The 21,202-nt window shown below is 40.3% G+C and overlaps 1 long non-coding RNA gene across 1 annotated transcript; it reads right to left on the reverse strand.

Annotated features, from left to right (window-relative positions):
* Positions 1-1,241: 1,241 nt before the first annotated feature.
* On the reverse strand, positions 1,242-14,677 carry LOC122679824. Its single transcript, XR_006336552.1, has 3 exons — positions 14,528-14,677; positions 4,194-4,197; positions 1,242-1,280 (listed from the first exon to the last, which is right to left on the reverse strand). It is a non-coding gene; the product is annotated as an uncharacterized LOC122679824 (long non-coding RNA).
* Positions 14,678-21,202: the final 6,525 nt, after the last annotated feature.

A 21,202-nucleotide genomic window follows, 5' to 3' on the forward strand; every position in this document is an offset into this window, starting at 1 on the left:
CAAGGGTAGGCTCAATAAAGTACAGAAATGGTACATGCCTATCAGAAGCAGAAGTATTAAGAAGAGGTGGCAATAATACACAGAAGAACTATACAGGAAGGTCTTAATGACCCAGACAACCATAATGGTGTGATCACTCATCCAGAGCTGGATATCCTGAAGTGTGAAGTCAAGTGGTCCTTAGGAAGCTATACCATGAACAAAGTAATTGCAGGTGATGGAATTCCAGCTGAGCTATTTAAAATCCTCAAGGATGATGCTATTAAAGTGCTGCACTCTGTATATCAGCACATATTTGGCAGAAAACAGCAAGGCCTGGGAAACCCTACTGCTTGTTTTGGTTTTGATCACAACCTATTAAATGTTAAACTAGGAATGGACCTTCATAATTATCAAGGTTAGTTTATACTAAAAATTCAGAAAACTGTACCTTTCTGTTTGAATCTAGAAGAGCTTTAAAAAGCAGGCAGAAGAAGAAGGGAGGAGGTGTTCAGGGCAATGGAGAGACATAACAGATTGTCAGCCATTCTGAAAGGAGCAGCCATATTCTACTAGTCCTGGAAGGATGGGGCCTCGGAAAATAGGAAGAAATTAGTTTCCTCCATCCCTTCATTCAAAGGATCAGGAGGAACTGTATTATTGGAGGACATAAAGATTCTTAATGGCCTTTTCATTATGCATGGTACATATCTAATTTTTTCACATTTAGTCTAATTGTTGTCCTCTTTATAAGTGACTAAATTTGAAAAAAGTTCAGTTAATGTATGCTGTTAGGGCTTCCTAAGAAGCACAATGGTAAAAAGTTTGCATACCAATGCAGGAGTCTCAAGAGATGAAGGTTCAACCCCCTGGTCAGGAAGATATCCTAGAGTAGGAAATGGCAATACACTCCAGTATTCTTGCCCAGAAAATTCCACAGACAGAGAAGCCTGGTGGGCCACAGTCAATGGTATCACAGAGTTGGACATGATTTGGCACATCACAGCTATATATCAGCAAAGTTGGAAAACTCAGCAATGGCCACAGGACTGGAAAATGTCAGTTTTCATTCCAATTCCAACTAAGGGAAATGCCAAAGAATGTTCAAACTACCGTACAATTGCACTCATGTCATATGCTAGCAAGATTATGCTCAAATTCTTTCAAGTGAGGACTCAGCACTACGTGAACTGAGAACTTCCAAATGTACAAAGTGGGTTTTGAAGAGGCAGAGGAACTAGAGATCAAATTGCCAACATTTGTTGGATCACAGAGAAAGCAAGGGAGTTCCAGAAAAACATCTACTTCTGCTTCATTGACTATGCTAAACCTTTGATTATGCAGATCACAATAAACTGTGGAAAATTCTTAAACAGATAGGAGTACCCAATCACATTACTTGTCTCCTGTGAATCCTGTATGTGGGTCAAGAAGCAACAGTAAGAACTGGACATGAAACAAGGGACAGGTCCAAAGTTGGGAATGGTGTATGACAAGGGTGTATATTGTTATCCTACTTATTTAACTTATATGCAGAGTACATCATGCAAAAATGGAAGAATGGATGAATCACAAGCTGGAGTCAAGATTGCCAGGAGAAATATCAACAACGTCAGCTTTGCAGATGCTAACACTCTAATGGCAGAATGTGAAGAGAATCTAAACAGCCTCTTGAAGAGGGTGAAGAAGAGACTGAAAAAGCTGGCTTAAAACTCGAAATTTTTTTTAAAAATGAAGATCATGGCATCTTGTCTCATTACTTCGGGAAAATTCAAGGTGAAAAACTAGAAACAGTGACAGATTTTATTTTCTTGTGCTCCAAAATCACTGAAGATGGTGATTGCAGATATGAAGTTAAAAGACCCTTGCTCCTTGGAGCCACCCCATGTCCGAGGTAAGGAGCAGCGGCTGCACCTTGCTGGAGCAGCCGTGAAGAGATACCCCACATCCAGGTAAGAGAAACCCAAGTAAGACAGTAGACACTGAGAGAGGCATCAGAGGGTAGACAGACTGAAACTACAATCACAGACAACAGGCCATTCTGATCACAAGGACCACAGCCTTGTCTAACTCAATGAAACTTAGCCATGCTGTGTGGGGCCATCCAAGATGGATGGGTCATGGTGGAGAGGTCTGACAGAATGTGGTCCACTGGAGAAGGGAATGGAAAACCACTTCAGCATTCTTGACTTGAAAACCCCATGAACAGTATGAAAAGGCAAAAAGATAGGATACTGAAAGACGAACTCCCCAGGTCGATAGGTGCCCAATATGCTATTGGAGATCTCTGGAGAATTAACCCTAGAAAGAATGAAGGGATGGAGCCAAAGCAAAAACAACACCCAGTTGTGAATGGGACTTGTGATAGAAGCAAGGTTCGGTGCTGTAAAGAGCAGTATTGCCTAGGAACCTGGAATGTTAGATCCATGAACCAAGACAAATTGGAGGTGGTCAAACAGGAGATGACAAGAGTGAACATTGACATTCTGGAATCAGTGAACTAAGATGGACTGGAATGGGTCAATTTAACTCAGATGACTATTATATCTACTACTGTGGGCAGGAATCCTTTGGAAGAAATGGAGTAGCCATCATGGTCAACAAAAGAGTCCGAAGTACAGTACTTGGATGCAATCTCAAAAGCGACAGAAGAATCTCTGTTCGTTTCCAAGGCAAACCATTCAATATCACGGTAATCCAAGTCTATGCCCTGAGCAGTAATGCTGAAGAAGCTGAAGTTGAACAGTTCTATGAAGACCTGCAAGACATGCTAGAACTAACACCCAAAAAAGATGTCTTTTTAATTATAGAGGACTGGAATGAAAAAGTAGGAAGTCAAGAAACACCTGAAGTAACAGGCAAATTTGGCCTTGGAGTGCAGAATGAAACAGGAGAAGGCTAATAGAGTTCTGCCAGGAGAAGGTACTGCATAGCAAACACCCTCTTCCAACAACACGAGAGAAGACTCTACACATGAACATCACCAGACAGTCAACACCAAAATCAGATTGATTATATTCTTTGCAGCCAAAGATGGAGAAGCTCTATACAGTCAGCAAAAATAAGACTGGGAGCTGACTGTGGCTCAGAACATGAACTTCTTATTGTCAACTTCAGACTTAAATTGAAGAAAGTGGAGAAAACCACTAGACCATTCAGGTATGACCTAAGTCAATTCCCTTATGACTACACAGTGGAATTGAGAAATAGATTTAGGGGACTAGATCTGATAGACAGAGTGCCTGATGAACTATGGACGGGGGTTTGTGACATTGTCCAGGAGACAGGAATCAAGACCATCACCAAGATAAAGAAATGCATAAAAGCAAAATGGCTATCTGAGGAGGACTTACAAATAGCTCTGAAAAGCAAAGAAGTGAAAAGCAAAGGAGAAAAGGAAAGAAATACCCATTTGAATACAGAGTTCCAAAGAATAGCCAGGAGAGATAAGAAAGACTTCCTCAGCAATCAATGCAAAGAAATAGAGGAAAACAATAGAATGGGAAAGACTACAGATCTCTTCAAGAAAATTAGAGATACCAAGGGAACATTTCATGCGAAGATGGGTTCGATAAAGGACAGAAAATGTAGGGATCTAACAGAAGCAGAAGATATTAAGAAGAGGTGGCAAGAATACACAGAAGAACTGTACAAAAAGGTCTTCACGACCCAGATAATTATGATGGTGTGATCACTCACCTAGAGTCAGACATCCTGGAATGTGAAGTCAAGTGGGCCCCAGGAAGCATCACTACCAACAAAGCTAGTGGAGGTGATGGAATTCCAGTTGAGCTATTTCAAATCCTGAAAGATGACGCTGTGAAAGTGCTGCACTCAACATGCCAGCAAATTTAGAGAACTCAGCAGTGGCCACAGGACTGGAAAAGGTCAGTTTTCATTCCAATCCCAAAGAATGCTCAAACTACTGCACAATTGCACTCATCTCATACGCTGGTAAAGTGATGCTTAAAATTCTCCAAGCAAGGCTTCAGCAATACGTGAACTGTGAACTTCCAGATGTTCAAGCTGGTTTTAGAAAAGGCAGAAGAACCAGACATCAAATTGTCAACATCCACTGGATCATCAAAAAAGCAAGAGAGTACCATAAAAAACATCTATTTCTGCTTTATTGACTATGCCAAAGCCTTCAACTGTGAGGATCACAATAAACTGTGGAAAATTCTGAAAGAGATGGGAATAACAGACCACCTGACCTGCCTCTTGAGAAATCTGCATGCAGGTCAGGAAGTAACAGTTAGAACTGGACATGGAACAACAGACTGGTTCCAAATAGGTAAAGGAGTATGTCAAGGCTGTACATTGTCACCCTGCTTATTTAACTTCTATGCAGAGTACATCATGAGAAACGTTGGGGTGGAAGAAGCACAAGCTGGAATCAAGATTGCTGGGAGAAATATCAATAACTTCAGATCTGCAGATGACACCACCCTTATGGCAGAAAGTGAAGAAGAACTAAAGAGTCTCTTGATGAAAGTGAAAGAGGAGGGTGAAAAAGTTGGCCTAAAGTTCAACATTCAGAAAACTAAGATCATAGCATCTGGTCCCATCACTTCATGGGAAATAGATGGGGAAACATTGGAAACAGTGGCTGACTTTATTTTTCTGGGCTCCAAAATCACTGCAGATGGTGATGGCAGCCATGAAATTAAAAGATGCTTACTCCTTGGAAGGAAAGTTATGCCCAACCTAGACAGCATATAAAAAAGCAGAGACATTACTTTGCCAACAAAGGTCTGTCTAGTCAAGGCTATGGTTTTTCCAGTGGTCATGTATGGATGTGAGAGTTGGACTGTGAAGTAAACTGAGCACCAAAGAATTGATGCTTTTGAACTGTGGTATTGGAGAAGACTCTTGAGAGTCCCTTGGACTACAAGGAGATCCAACCAGTTCATCCTAAAGGAGATCAGTCCTGGGTATTCATTGGAAGGACTGATGTTGAAGCTGAAACTCCAATACTTTGGTCACCTGATGCAAAGAGCTAACTCTTTGGAAAAGACCCAGATGCTGGGAAAGATAGAGGGCAGGAAGAGAAGGGGACAACAGAGGATGAGAAGGCTGGATCGCATCATCGACTCAATGGACATGGATTTGGGTGGACCACGGGAGTTGGTGATTGACAGGGAGGCCTGGGGTGCTGCGGTGCATGGGGTCGCAAAAAGTCGGACACGACTAAGCGACTGACTGTACTGAACTGAACTGAACTGAACTGAACTAAGCTCCTTGGAAGGAAAGATATGACAAACCTAGATAGCATATACAAAAGCAGAGACATCACTTTGCCAACAAAGGTCCATATAGTCAAAGCTATGGTTTTTCCAGTAGTCACATATGAATGTGAGAGTTGGTTCATAAAGAAGGCTCAGTGCCAAAGCATTGATGCTTTTGAACTGTGGTGCTGGAGAAGACTCTTGAGAGTCCCTCAGACAACAAGGAGATCACACCAGTCAGTTATTAATGCTGAATATTCGTTGGAAGGACTGATGCTGAAACTCCAATACATTGGACACCTGTTGTGAAACCTGACCCACTGGAAAAGACCCTGGTGCTGGGAAGGATTGAGGGCAAGTAGAGAAGGGGGTGGCAGAAGATGCAATGGGTAGGTGGCAGCACTGATTCAATGGACATGGATTTGAGCAAGCTCCAGGAGTTAGTACAGGACAGAGGAGCATGGCCCGCTACAATCCATGGGGTTACAAAGAGTCAGACACGACTTAGCGATTGAACAACAACAAACAATATCCCTATGAGCTGCTTCTAATTCCTTTCACTTCAAGATGTTTCCCATTTAAATACTGCAATAAAGTCCAGTATAGTGTTTATTTGACTTTCTCGAACACCACTGTAGAAACATCCATTTACACATTTTGATTTTGTGTGCATCATTACTAAATGTACTTTACATTATTTCTAGCTACAGTACCAGCTAGCTGGACTTTCTTTCAAAGCTTCTTCTTACTGTAAGCCTCCTATAATGTCAGTAGTATCTACTGTCAACAACAAATTTGCCCTTTCTTGGGCACTTGTCATATATTTCTGTAAGGATTAAATCAAGTGCTGCTGCAGCTACTGACATTTAACACCTCCAGGAAAGAGTCTGGGCTGGAGAGCAGAAATGAGACACTCTGGGTTGAGGGAAAAAGTAGGATTTTCAGGAGTCATTATTATGAGCCCAATTTTTCTATCTCTTCATATCTAGAAAATCACTAAAGTCATTCATGGTGTTGATGACTTTTCCTCATGACTAGCAAAAAGCTTCACCAGACTAGCAGAAATTATCTAGAAAAATATGTGCTTGGCTGCATGTATTCCTCCTTCACCAAAATCACATAAATACTGACATTCCCCCCTGCCACTTTGGATCAGTTTCTCAGAGATATCTGAGGAACTATGGCTCAAGCTGCAGTCCTCATTTTGCCCCAAATGAAACTTCACTCACAACTGACATGTTATGCATTTTTAAAGTCCACAGTTTTATCATGACCAAGAAGGAGGGATCCTTGATGACCAAGAAAGAGTTGACTTCTTTTCTTTGCCTGAACTCTACTAGGAACCAGAGCTTTGGTACCAGCAGAGGACCCTTGTGCCCATATGCCTCTTCAGAGATTCCAGATGAATTTGGTAAGTCTCTCTGGGTTCTCAGATTTCCCATGTTGGTTGATAATCCTTAAGTTTATTTGCACTGGAGTGGGTACCTGCCCTCTCCCAGCTGAAAGAAACTGTGGCTAGGGGTGGTTGAAAAATACCAAGGCACTCCACCCAGTGGAAAGATACTGGGTAGGGCTCAGTTGAAAGATACAGAGGCTGCTCAGTTGCAAGAGACTGAGTGGTCTATGCTGAGTGGTTAGATAAGATTCTGATCTCATATTTTTCCTCAATGAGTTCAGTTCAGTTCAGTCGCTCAATTGTGTTTGACTCTTTGCAGCCTGGTGGACCGCAGCACGCCAGGCTTCCCTGTCCATCACCAACTCCTGAAGGTTTCCTCAAAATGGCTGACTTAATAGAATTTGTCAAGATAATAGGTATTATATGAGGATTTTGCTCCTAAGAAAAGAGACAAAACTTCTCCTGGCTGGTTACAACTTTCTCAGGCAACTGAAAAATTTCAGGAGTGGTGGAGGCTGAGTCCTCATACTGTTCAGTGGTCCTAAAGGAAAACCCACTGATTAATTAAAATACTTGTCCAGTGGTCACAGGTAAAAATTGGTCATTCCATGATCTGAGCACAGGTGGTGGTCTTAGACTGCTAAAGGGAGAAGCTGAAGGACATAACAGAGCTGAAATGACAAGGTTGATGCCTAGAAGAGTTAAGCTTAGAAGCAGCACAGTATTCCACCACACAATTTCATTAGTGACTTTTATCCTGATAAATTGAACTTAAAATGGGAAATAGAGTCAATCAAACAGAAACAAGGGGCATCAGAAAGCAAGCCTCTAACTAACACACCAGACAGGGTAATGTATGTACAAAATTTATATTTGAAAGTGCCTACTTGATTGGGGAAATTACACTAACGGAAATCTCAAACTAAAATGACCAAGTTGGGGTTCTTTTGATATTCCAAAATTGATAGCTTTGTGCACACAGTGAGAAAAAGCTGGCCATAAGATCAGACTGAGGGTATGCTTGCTTTTATTGGTATCTAAAAACTTCCCTTGAGACTATATAAGAACAAGGGCAACAAAAGGCTGATAGCACTATGTTACTGACTCTATCTCTCCTTCTACATATCCTGTTCTATCCGAATTACTTGGCCAGATGGTATCTCTTTTTTACTCTTACAACTCTTCTTCCTCCTCCTGCTCCCTTTCCCCCAGCATCAGTTCAGTTCAGTCACTCAGCCGTGTCGTGACCCCATGAATCGCAGCACTCCAGGCCTCCCTGTCCATCACCAACTCCAGGATTTTACTCAAATTCATGTCCATCGAGTCGGTGATGCCATCCAGCTATCTCATCCTCTGTCGTCCCCTTCTCCTCCTGCCCCCAATCCCTCCCAGCATCAGGGTCTTTTCCAATCAGCCAACTCTTTGCATGAGGTGGCCAAAGTATTGGAGTTTCTGCTTCAGCATCAGTCCTTCCAATGAACACCCAGGACTGATCTCTTTTAGGATGGACTGGTTGGATCTCCTTGAAGTCCAAGGGACTCTCAAGAGTCTTCTCCAACACCACAGTACAAAAGCATCGATTTTTCGGTGCTCAGCTTTCTTCACAGTCCAACTCTCGCATCCATACATGACCACTGGAAAAACCATAGCCTTGACTAGACGGACCTTTGCTGGTAAAGTAATGTCTCTGCTTTTCAATATATTATCTAGGTGGGTCATAATTTTCCTTCCAAGGAGTAAGCTTCTTTTACTTTCATGGCTGCCATCACCATCTGCAGTGATTTTGGAGCCCCCAAAAATAAAGTCTGACACTGCTTCCACTATTTCCCCATCTATTTCCCATGAAGTGATGGGACTAGATGCCATGATCTTAGTTTTCTGAATGTTGAGCTTTGAGCCAACTTTTTCACTCTCCTCTTTCATCAAGAGGGTTTTTAGTTCCTCTTCACTTTCCGCCATAAGGGTGGTGTCATCTGCATATCTGAGGTTATTGATATTTCTCCCAGCAATCTTGATTCCAATTTGTGCTTCTTCCAGCCCAGTGTTTCTCATGATGTACTCTGCATAGAAGTTCAACAAGCAGGGTGACAATATACAGCCTTGACGTACTCCTTTTCCTATCTGGATCCAGTCTGTTGTTCCATGTCCAGTTCTAACTGTTGTTTCCTGACCTGCATACAGGTTTCTCAAGAGGCAGGTCAGGTGGTCTGTTATCCCCATCTCTTTCAGAATTTTCCACAGTTTATTGTGATCCACACAGTCGAAGGCTTTGGTATAGTCAATAAAGCAGAAACAGATATTTTTCTGGAACTCTCTTGCTTTTTTGATGATCCAGCAGATGTTGGCAATTTGATGTCTGGTTCCTCTGCCTTTTCTAAAACCAGCTTGAACATCTGGAAATTCATGGTTCACGTATTGCTGAAGCCTTGCTTGGAGGATTTTTAGCATTACTTTACTAGCATATGAGATGAGTGCAATTGTGCAGTAGTTTGAGCATTCTTTGAGATTGCCTTTCTTTGGGATTGGAATGAAAACTGACCTTTTCCAGTCCTGTGGCCACTGCTGAGTTCTCTAAATTTGCTGGCATATTGAGTGCAGCACTTTCTCAGCATCATCTTTCAGGATTTGAAATAGCTCAACTGGAATTCCATCACCTCTACTAGCTTTGTTCATAGTGATGCTTCCTGAGACCCACTTGACTTCACATTCCAGGATGTCTGACTCTAGGTGAGTGATCACACCATCGTAATTATCTGGGTCGTGAAGACCTTTTTTGTACAGTTCTTCTGTGTATTCTTGCCACCTCTTCTTAATATCTTCTGCTTTTGTTAGATCCTTACCATTTCTGTCCTTTATCGAGCCCATCTTCGCATGAAATATTCCCTTGGTATCTCTAATTTTCTTGAAGAGATCTCTAGTCTTTCCCATTCTATTGTTTTCCTCTATTTCTTTGCATTGGTCACTGAGGAAGTCTTTCTTATCTCTCCTTGCTATTCTTTGGAACTCTGTATTCAAATGGGAATATCTTTCCTTTTCTCATTTGCTTTTTGCTTCTCTTCTTTTCACAGCTATTTGTAAGGCCTCCTCAGACAGCCATTTTGCTTTTTGGCATTTCTTTTCCATGGGGATGGTCTTAATCCCTATCTCCTGTACAATGTCTGAACCTCTGTCCATACTTCATCAAGCAGTCTGTGTATCAGATCTAGTCCCTTACATCTATTTCTCACTTCCACTGTATAACCATAAGCGATTTGATTTAGGTCATGCCTGAGTGGTCTAGCGCTTTTCCCTACTTTCTTCAATTTAAGTCTGAATTTGGCAATAAGAAGTTCATGATCTGAGTCACAGTCAGTTCCCTGTCTTGTTTTTGCTGACTGTATAGAGCTTCTCCATCTTTGGCTGCAAAGAATATAATCAATCTGATTTCGGTGTTGACCATCTGGTGATGTCCATGTGTAGAGTCTTCTCTTGTGTTGTTGGAAGAAGGTGTTTGCTATAACGAGTGCTTTCTGTTGGCAAAACTCTATTAGCCTTTGCCCTGCTTCATTCCATACTCCAAGGCCAAATTTGCCTGTTACTCCAGGTGTTTCTTGACTTCCTTCCTGCATAGGAGGATAAAAACCAGAAGTGATTATAGTTCCCTTAAGGAGAAATCTATTACAGAGAGAAGTCAACTGCCCTGGGGCTATCATATACACCTAGCAGCACTGAGAAAGTTGGCTAACGAATTTCCCAATCTAAATCAGAATCCATTAGGATTTGCTAAGTAATTTCAGTTGACCATCCCTCCTATAAGCCTTGGCTTTCAGATCTATATCAATTAATATAGCTGTCAAGTGTTTGTGTGTGCATGCCTATTCAGCTGTCAGTTTTTGAAAGCAAAACAAAGGAATAAATAGAGAAAGCAGAATAGAAATGTCTCTTTTATTTTTCATTTATTTTTATTAGTTGGAGGCTAATTACTTTACAATATTGTAGTGGTTTTTGTCATACATTGACATGAATCAGCCATGGATTTACATGTATTCCCCATCCCGATCCCCCTTCCCACCTCCCTCTCTATCCGATCCCTCTGGGTCTTCCCAGTGCACCAGGCCCAAGCACTTGTCTCATGCATCCAACCTGGGCTGGTGATCTGTTTCACCCTAGATAATATACATGTTTCGATGCTGTTCTCTTGAAACATCCCACCCTCGCTCTTAATGGACATTGAATCACATAGTCCACAGGCTAGAACTAAATGTAAGGAATTAGCTCAAAAATTACTCGAAACTTTTCCCAGAGTCTTTTTCAAAAACTATAGATTGGACAGAGATTCAACAGTGCAAGTAAAGACTAAGTGAAGCAGTTCTGAACTACTATTAAAGTTTTAAAGAAAAAAAACTCTAAAGCAACATTATTGCTTGACACTTGAGTCATTTTCTAATGACCAAATTGAACCTTTGCTTAAGTCCGCATTTTTAGAAGGCTTAGATGAGGATTTTGCTACTCTAGTCAGAAGACAATCTAGATTTCTCTGAATTACACATAAACACCCTTCTTATGCTGGGTGACCAAACTTTCAGCCCATTAAAAGAAAGAAACAAGAGTATCTACAAAAATTATGAACCTTTAATTGTGCCAATAAATTGGTGCTAAAGCACACAATGCCAGTCAAAGCTTAAATGACCCCCAATGAGTTTAAGTTCCAACTAGTAGAGAAAGATAGCTTGATGGAAAGTAATATTAGAGTACTTAGGGAATAAATTCTACTTGGAGAACCTGATTTTCACCCCCTGTGCCTTGAAACCAGGGCTCTCAGGATAACTTATCTTATCTAGACCATCTCTAATTCCTGAAACTGAACAAAACAAAACACAAACAAGGAATAAAGTCCTTGAAAACCTTTCTTATTCCAACTTTTATTTAAAAACTAGTGAGTTTTATATCATGATATCTAATTCATGACTTAGTTTATCAAATGAAGCTAGATCTCTTGTTGTGTCTGCCTTAATGTACATCTCAGTATGTGTCTTTGTCTTAATATTGCTCAAGTTAATTTGTAAATGATCCCATTTAATTAGTCTAAAGAGAAAGTATGCAATTACAACTCAAACAATTCTAAATACAAGAAAAAGTTAAGCTAAGTGAATTTCAGGTTCATGTCAACTGGGGAATATTCAATACTAAATTAATACCTGGTTTTAATGCTTAAGCTTGTTGATCTAATTAATATAGATGGGTCTTGAGTCAGCAAAATCAATATAATACTTTCGCTGTGCCTAGATTTAATATAAGTTAAATAAAACCTTGTTATATCTGTTACAAATTTATCAGCAAGTAACTCAATATGAAGAGACTTTTAAGGAATGAAAATACAAATGAGATAAGAGCTTTTTAGATAAACTCTACTAAGGAAAACTCTATTCTAGTCTCCCCAAATTTTGTTAAATTGAATTTCTAGGGCTGTTCCAAATTAATTAAGTGATGGAAGTTTATTGAATAGCTCAGTCACTCACAAATATAATAAGATACTGAAACATTAATTACTGAACACTGGCTTCCTATTATAGAGAAACTAAAGATATTTTGGACTATTAATGAACATGGTGCCATCCTGATATGTTCTCTATAAGAAAGTAAATATTTTTAGAAATTATCACTGGCATTTATGTTTACCAATCTACAGAGTGCTGATATAAAGAACAGTTCATGGTTGCTTAAGGAAAGTAGAATGCATATTTTTAGTAAAGAAGATATCAGGAATGGAATTGCATTTAACTAAAGGAAAAAGACCTCATGTGAAGAGTTGACTCATTGGGAAAGACCCTGATGCTGGGAGGGATTGGAAAAGGCCCTGATGCTGGGAGGGATTGGGGGCAGGAGGAGAAGGGGACGACAGAGGATGAGATGACTGGATGGCATCACTGACTCGAGGGACATGAGTTTGAGTAAATTCTGGGAGCTGGTGATGTACAGGGAGGCCTGGCGTGCTGCGGTTCATGGGGTTGCAAAGAGTCAGACACAACTGAGTGATTGAACTGAACTGAACTGAAAGGAAAAAGATGTGGGTTTGACTTACAGGGTGTCTGTTTCAGAATGGGAAAATTAAGGGATGGCTACAGAAAATGAGGAAAGTTTTGTGAAAGTGGACCCTGAAAAAAGAGTTTTGTGCATGGTAAAAATTTTCTTGAAATGTTGAACTGCCTTTGATAACACATATTAAGTTCTTTACTTTCAAGTGATATGTTCTCGTATTTGCCTTTGAAATATTTCATTATTACTTTCGCTAAGGGGATAACTATTGTTTCACAGTGATTTGTGTTCCTATATGACTGAGTGCTCTAAACTCTTGATATTTATTGACAAAATTTCCTAAATCAAAAATTTTTTTCATTTTTTTTTTTTTTAGTATTTTTATCTTTTTTTCCCCACTTATTTTTATTAGTTGGAGGCTAATTACTTTATGTGCACCCCAATGTTCATTGCAGCACTGTTTATAATAGCCAGGACATGGAAGCAACCTAGATGCCCATCAGCAGACGAATGGATAAGGAAACTGTGGTACATATACACCATGGAATATTACTCAGCCACTAAAAAGAATTCATTTGAATCAGTTCTAATGAGGTGGATGAAACTGGAGCCCATTATACAGAGTGAAGTAAGCCAGAAAGATAAAGACCAATACAGGATAATAACACATATATATGGAATTTAGAAAGATGGTAATGATAACCCTATATGGAAAACAGAAAAAGAGACACAGATGTATAGAACAGACTTTTGGACTCTGTGGGAGAAGGCGAGGGTGGGATGTTTTGAGAGAACAGCATCGAAACATGTATATTATCTAAGGTGAAACAGATCACCAGCCCAGGTTGGATACATGAGACAAGTGCTCGGGGTTGGTGCACTGGGAAGACCCAGAGGGATGGGGTGGGGAGGGAGGTGGGAGGGGGGATCAGGATGGGGAATACATGTAAATCCATGGCTGATTCATGTCAATGTATGGCAGAAACCGAAATCAAAATGTAATGAAGTTCTTTGACTTCTAACTTTGGGATGCTTCAAATGGCACCTTAAACATTCTAAAGACAGATATTAAACTAATTAGGTTAATTTGGTATGTTAAATTACATAGGAAATGTTGTCAAATGCATAATTAATCTTTTTAGGTTATGTTATGTGGTAAAAGATATATCCAAAAGAAAAGGAAAGATATATCCATCCGAGTGTAGAGTTCCAAAGAATAGCAAGGAGAGATAAGAAAGCTTCCTAAGTGATCAATGCAAAGAAATAGAGGGGGAAAATTGAATGGGAAAGACTAGAGATCTCTTCAACTAAAAAAAAGAGAGAGAGAGAGATACCAAGGCAACATTTCAGGCAAAGATGGGCACAATAAAGGACAGAAATAGTATGGACCTAATAGTAGCATAAAGTATTAAGAAGCGGTGGCAAGAATATGCAGAACTAGACAAAAGAGGTCTTAATGACTCAGATAACCATGATTGTGTGATCATTCCCCTAGAGCCAGATATCCTAGAGTGTAAAGTCAAGTGGGCCTTACGAAGCATCAGTACAAACAGAGCTAGTGGATGTGATGGAATTCCAGTTGAGCTATTTCAAATCCTGAAAGATGATGTTGTGAAAGTGCTGCACTCAATATGCCAGCAAATTTGGAAAACTCCGCAGTGGCCACAGGACTGGAAAATGTCAGTTTTCATTCCAATCCCAAAGAAGGGCAATGCCTAAGAATGATCAAACTACTGAAAAATTGTTCTCATTTCACAGGTAGGCATGGTAATGCTCAAAATCCTTCAAACTAACCTTCAACAATACATGAATCAAGAAATTCCAGATATGCAAGCTGAACTTAGAAAAGGTGGAGGAACAAGAGAGCAAATTGCCAACATCTGTTCAATCATAGGACATCTGCTTCTACTTCATGGACTATGCTAAAGTGTTTAACTGTGTGGATCACAACAAACTGTGGAAAATCCTTAAAGAGACAGAAATACCAGACCACCTTACCTGCCTCTTGAAAAATCTGCAAGCAGGTCAAGAAGCAACAGTTAAAAGTGGACATGGAACAACTGACTGGTTCAAAATTTGAAAAGGAGTGTGACACGGTTACATATTACCATTCTGCTTATTTAATTTACATGCAGAGTATATCATATGAAATGCAGGGCTGGATGAATCACGAGCTGGAATCACAACCTCCAGGAGAAATATCAACAACCTCAGATATGCAGGTGATACCACTGTAAGGCAGAAAGTGAAGAAAAACTAAAGAGCCCTTAGATGAAAGTGAAAGAGGAAAGTGAATAAGCTTAAAACTCAACATTCTAAAAACTAAGATCATAGCACCTGGTCCCATCACTTCACGGCAAATAGTTCCGGAAACAGTGGAAATAGTGACAGACTTTATTTTCTTGGGCTCCAAAATCACTGCAGATTCTGACTGAGGCCATGAAATTAAAAGACAGTTGCTCCTTGGAGGAAAAGCTATGACAAACCTAGATAGTATATTAAAAAGCAGAGACATCACTTTGCCAACCAAAGTCCATATAGTCAAAGCCATGGTTTTCCATGTAGTCATGTACAGGATGTGACAGTTGAGCCATAAAGAAGGCTGAGAGCCAAAGAACTGATGCTTTCAAATTGTGGTGCTGGAGAAGACTTTCCTTGACTGGCAAGGTCATCAAACCAACCAATCCTAAAGGGAATCAACCCTGAATATTCACTGAAAGGACTGATGCTGAAGCGAAGCTCCAATACTTTGGCCACCTGATGGGAATTACTGACTCATTGAAAAAGACCCTGATACTTTGAAAGATTGAGGGCAGGAATAGAAGATGGTGACAGAGGATGAGATGATTGAACGGCATCACCAACTAAACGGACATGAGTTTGAGCAAACTCTGGGAGATAGTGAAGGCCAGGGAAGACTGTTGTCCTGTAGTCCATGGATCACAAAGTGTTGGACATGCCTGAGTGACTGAACAGCAATAATATTCTTACTGTAATTTTGTTAACTGTTTTGGCTTTATTTTTGCAGGTCTTTTTTCTTCTCATCCTCTTTTAGTCTCCTATCTTGTGAATTGATGTCTACCCTTATTAGTTTCCAATGCATTTCCAGTATCTAGCATTTGTATTCTTTCTTCTCATAATTGTAATTTTGATATATTTATGTGGGAATGATTTCCTACCTTTGGTTTTATATTTGCTTAAAAAGTAAACTGTCTCATTCATAATTTTCTTATTTCTAGCTATGATTTTTTTCCACCTAGTGAAGTTCTTTTAGTATCTGCTGTAAAGTTCATTTGATGCTGCTGATTTTATTAGATTCACTTGTCTCAAAAGCTTTCAGTATTTCTATCAAGTCTGAACAAGAGCATTGCTGAGTAGATTATTCTTCATTGCATGTGCTTTCCTTTCATCCCTTGAAATACATCATGTCACTCCCTTGTGGCCTGCAGTTTCTGCTGAAAAAAGCTGCTGCCAATTTTATGGGGGTTCCCTAGTTTGTTATTCGTTGCTTTTCGCTTGTAGTTTTTAATACTTTTTCTTTCTCTAATTTTTCTCAGTTTGACTAATATGTATTTCACTGTGTTCCTCTTTGGGCTTATTTTGCATGTGACTCTCTGTGCTTCCTGGACTTTCTCATTTTACAGAAGTTTATGCCTATAATCTCTTCATATATTTTCTCAGACCCTTTCTCTCTTTCTCCTCCTTCTGGGATTCCTATAATGTGAATGTCGGTGTATTTAATGTTGTCTGTGATTGTTCTCTTTTTTTTTAATCCTTTTTTTTTTCCTTATTCTGTTGCACAGCAGTGATTTCCACCACTATTTCTTCCAGCTCACTTATTTATTCTTCTTCCTCAGTTATTTTGTTATCGAATCTTTCCATTGTAGCTTTCATTCTGGTTATTATATTGTTCCTCTCTTTAACAAAATTGTTTGTTCTTTAAACTTTCCAGTTCTTAAACATTCTTTGTATCTTGTTTACCTGTGTATCCATTCTTTTTTCAAGATCTTGAATCATCTATACTATCATTACTCTGAATTACTTTTTAGGTAGTTTCCCTATCTCCTTTTCATTTAGTCATTCTTGTGGGTTACCTTGCTCCTTCATCTGGAACATATTTATCTGTCATCTAATTTTTTCTAACTTTCCATGTTTCTGGTCTCTATTATGCTGGATGCAAGATCATAGCTCCTCTAGCTTCTAGTGTCTGTCCATTATTTCATGATATGGTGTGTGCAGGTGCAGTGACCTTTACACCTTCCCAAGACTGCAGGGGTAGCATTAGATACCTCCTCACAGGTCTCCAAGTGATGGCTATGGTCCATACTCACCTGAAACAGTCAGGACACAGCATGGCATCTGCTCACATGTCTTGTATGTGCCTCTGCTGTCTTCCCACTCCTGGGACAGCAGGGCAGGACTAAATACCTGCTCAAAGGTGTCCTATGGGCAGCTGCTCTCTGCACACTCCCAGGAAAGTGCGGGAAGCACTTGGAGCCTTTTTGCAGGTTTTGTAGTGGTAGCTCACGCCTGCCTCTGGAGCCCAGAATCGTGGTAACAACTCACACCTGTCCAGAGAACTCCTGTAGGTAATGTCTTTTTGCCTAGGAGTGCTCACAGGAAAATAAGTTTTTATGTTGGTCTTGCCTTCTCCTCATCCACTCTTTAATTTTGTAACAACATAAAAAAGTAAAGTGGATCAAAGACCCAAAAGCAAGGTCAGGCATTATAAAACTCATAGAGGAAAACATGGGCAAAATAACAGTTCTGTTCAGTCACTCAGTCATGTTCAGTCACTGCAGCATGCCAGGCCTCCCTGTACATCACCAACTCTGGGAGTTTACCCAAACTCATGTCCATTGAGTCGGTGATGCCATCCAACCATCTCATCCTCTGCATTCCTCTTCTCCTCCCACCTTCAATCTTTCCCAGCATCGAGGTCTTTTCAAATGAGTCAGTTCTTTGCATCAGAGAGCCAAAGTATTGGAGATTTAGCTTCAACATCAGTCATTCCAATGAACACTGAGGACTGATCTCCTTTAGGATGGAGGAGAATTCATTGCAACTGGTTGGAACTCACTGAAATCCAAGAAACTCTCAAGAGTCTTCTCCAACACCACAGTTCAACAACATCAATTCTTTGGCGCTCAGGTTTCTTTATAGTCCAACTCTCACATCCATATATGACTGCTGGAAAAACCATAGCTTTGACTATACAGACTTCTGTTGACAAAGTAATGTCTCTACTTTTTAATATGCTGCCTCATTTGGTCATAACTTTTTTTCCAAGGAGCAAGTGTCTTTTAATTTCACAGCTGCGTTCACCATCTGCAGTGATTTTGGAGCTCAAAAAAATAAAGTCTTTCACTGTTTCCATTGTTTCCCCATCTATTTGCCATGAAGTGATGGAACCAGATGCAATGATCTTAGTTCTCTGAATGTTGAGTTTTAAGCAAACTTTTTCACTCTCTTCTTTCATTTTCATCAAGAAGCTCTTTAGTTCTTTTTCGCTTTTTGCCATAAGGGTGGTGTCATCTGCATATCTGAGGTTACTGATATTTTTCCCTGAAATGTTGATTCCAGCTTCCGCTTCATCTAGCCCAGCGTTTTTCATGATGTACTCTGCATGTTAGTTAAATAAGCGGGCTGACAATATACAGCTTTGATGTACTCCTTTCCCTATTTGGAATCAGTCTGTTGTTCCATGTCCAGTTCTAATTATTGCTTCCTGACCTGGATACAGATTTCTCAAGAGGCAGGTAGGTGGTGTGGTATTTCTATCTCTTTAAGAATTTTCCACAGTTTCTTGTTATCCACACAGTCAAAGGCTTTGGCACAGTCAATAAAGCAGAAATAGATGTTTTTCTGCAGCTCTCTTGCATTTTCAATGATCCAATTGATGTTGGCAATTTGATCTCTGGTTCTTCTGCCTTTTCTAAATCCAGCTTGAACATCTGGAAGTTCATGGTTCATGTACTGTTGAAGCCTGGCTTGGAGAATTTTGAGCATTACGTTACTAGTATGTGAGATGAATGCAATTGTGCAGTAGTCTGAGCATCCTTTGGAATTGCCCTTCTCTGGCATTGGAATGAAAATGGACCTTTTCCATTCCTGTGGCCACTGCTGAGTTTTCCAAATTTGCTGACATATTGAGTGCAGCACTTTAACAACATCATCATTTGGGATTTGAAATAGCTCAGCTGGAATTCCATCACCTCCACTAACTTTGTTCCTAGTGATGCTTCCCAAGGCCCAGTTGACTTCACATTCCAGGATGTCTGGCTGTAGGTGACTGATGATACTATCGTGATTTTCTGGGCCCTGAAGATATTTTTTGTGTGGTTCTTCTGTGTATTCTTGCTATCTCTTCTTAATATGTTAGGTCCATACCATTTCTGTCCTTGATTGTGCCCATCTTTGCATGAAATATTCCCTTGGTATCTCTAATTTTCTTGAAGAGATCTCTAGTCTTTCCTATTTGATGTTTTCCTCTATTTCTTTGCACTGATCACTGAGGAAGGCTTTCTTATCTCTCCTTGCTATTCTTTGGACTCTGCATTCAAATGGATATATCTTTCCTTCTCTCCTTTGCTTTTTGCTTCTCTTCTTTTCACAGCTATTTGTAAGACCTCCTCAGACAGCATTTTGCCTTTTTGCATTTCTTTTTTTGGGATGATCTTGATCCCTGTCTCCTGTACGACGTAACGAACCTCCATCTACAGTTCTTCAGGCCCTCTATCAGATCTAATCCTTGAATCTATTTCTCACTTCCACTGTATAATCATAAGGGATTTGATTTAGGTCATACATGAATGGTCTATTTGTTTCCCCTACTTTCAATAAACTCTGAATTTTGGAATAAGGAGCTCATGATCTGTGTAACAGTCAGTCCCAATATTGTTTTTGCTGGCTGTGTAGGGCTTCTCCATCTTCAGTTGCAAAGAATATAATCAATCTGATTTCTGTATTTACTGTCTGGTGATGTCCATCTGTAGAGTCTTCTCTTGTGTTGTTGGAAGAGGGTGTTTGCTATGACCAGTGCGTTCTCTTGGCAAAACTCTATTGGCCTTTACCCTGTTTCATTCTGTACACCAAGACTAAATTTGCCTGTTACTTCAGGTGTTTCTTGATTTCCTACTTTTGCATTCCAGTCCCCTATAATGAAAGGGACATCTTTGGGAAGTTTTAGTTCTAGAATGTCTTCTAGGTGCTCATCAGATCAGTTGAGTTCAGTCTGTCAGTCATGTCCGACTCTTTGCAACCCCATGAATCGCAGCATGCCAGGCCTCCCTGTCCATCACCAACTCCCGGAGTTTACTCAAATTCATGTCCATCGAGTCGGTGATGCCATCCAGCTATCTCATCCTCTGTCGTCCCCTTCTCTTCCTGCCCTCTATCTTTCCCAGCATCTGGGTCTTTTCCATTGAGTCAACTCTTCACATGAGGTGACCAAAGTACTGGAATTTCAGCTTTAGCATCAGTCCTTCCAATGAACACCCAGGGCTAATCTCCTTTAGCATGGACTGGTTGGATCTCCTTGTAGTCCAAGGGACTCTCAAGAGTCTTCTCCAACACCACAATTCAAAAGCATCAGTTCTTCAGTGCTCAGCTTTCTTTACAGTCCAACTCTCACATCTATACATGATCACTGGAAAAACCATAGCGTTGACCAGACGGACCTTTGTTGGCAAAGTAATGTCTCTGCTTTTTAATGTGCTATCTAAGTTGGTCATAACTTTCCTTCCAAGGAGTAAGCGTCTTTTACTTTCATGGCTGCAATCACCATCTGCAGTGATTTTGGAACCCAAAAAAATAAAGTCTGACACTGTTTCCACTGTTTCCCCATCTATTTCCCATGAAGTGATGGGACCAGATGCCATGATCTTAGTTTTCTGAATGTTGAGCTTTAAGCCAACTTTTTCATTCTCTTTCACTTTCATCAAGAGGCTCTTTAGTTCCTCTTCATTTTCTGCCATAAGGGTGGTGTCATCTGCATATCTTAGGTTATTGATATTTCTCCCGGCAATGTTGATTCCCACTTGTTCTTCCTCCAGCCCAGCGTTTCTCATGATGTACTCTGCATATAAGTTAAGCAAGCAGGGTGACAATATACAACCTTGACGTACTCCTTTTCCTATTTCGAACCAGTGTGTTGTTCCATGTCCAGTTCTAACTGTTGCTTCCTGACCTGCATACAGGTTTCTCAAGAGGCAAGTCAGGTGGTCTGGTATTCCCATCGCCTTCCAAATTTTCCACAGTTTATTGTGATCCACACAGTCAACTGCTTTGGCATAGTCAATAAAGCAGAAATAGATGTTTTTCTGGAACTCTCTTGCTTTTTCGATGATCCATCAGATGTTTGCACACTGACCTCTGGTTCCTCTGCCTTTTCTAAAACCAGCTTGAACATCTGGAAGTTCTCCGTTCATGTATTGCTGAAGCCTGGCTTGGAGAAATTTGAGCATTACTTTACTAGCGTGTGAGATGAGTGCAATTGTGCGGTAGTTTGAGCATTCTTTGGGATTGCCTTTTTTAGGGATTGGAATGAAAACTGACCTTTTCCAGTCCTGTGGCCACTGCTGAG

Source organism: Cervus elaphus, chromosome 22 (genome assembly GCF_910594005.1).
Source record: "Cervus elaphus chromosome 22, mCerEla1.1, whole genome shotgun sequence".
Taxonomy (NCBI): domain Eukaryota; kingdom Metazoa; phylum Chordata; class Mammalia; order Artiodactyla; family Cervidae; genus Cervus; species Cervus elaphus.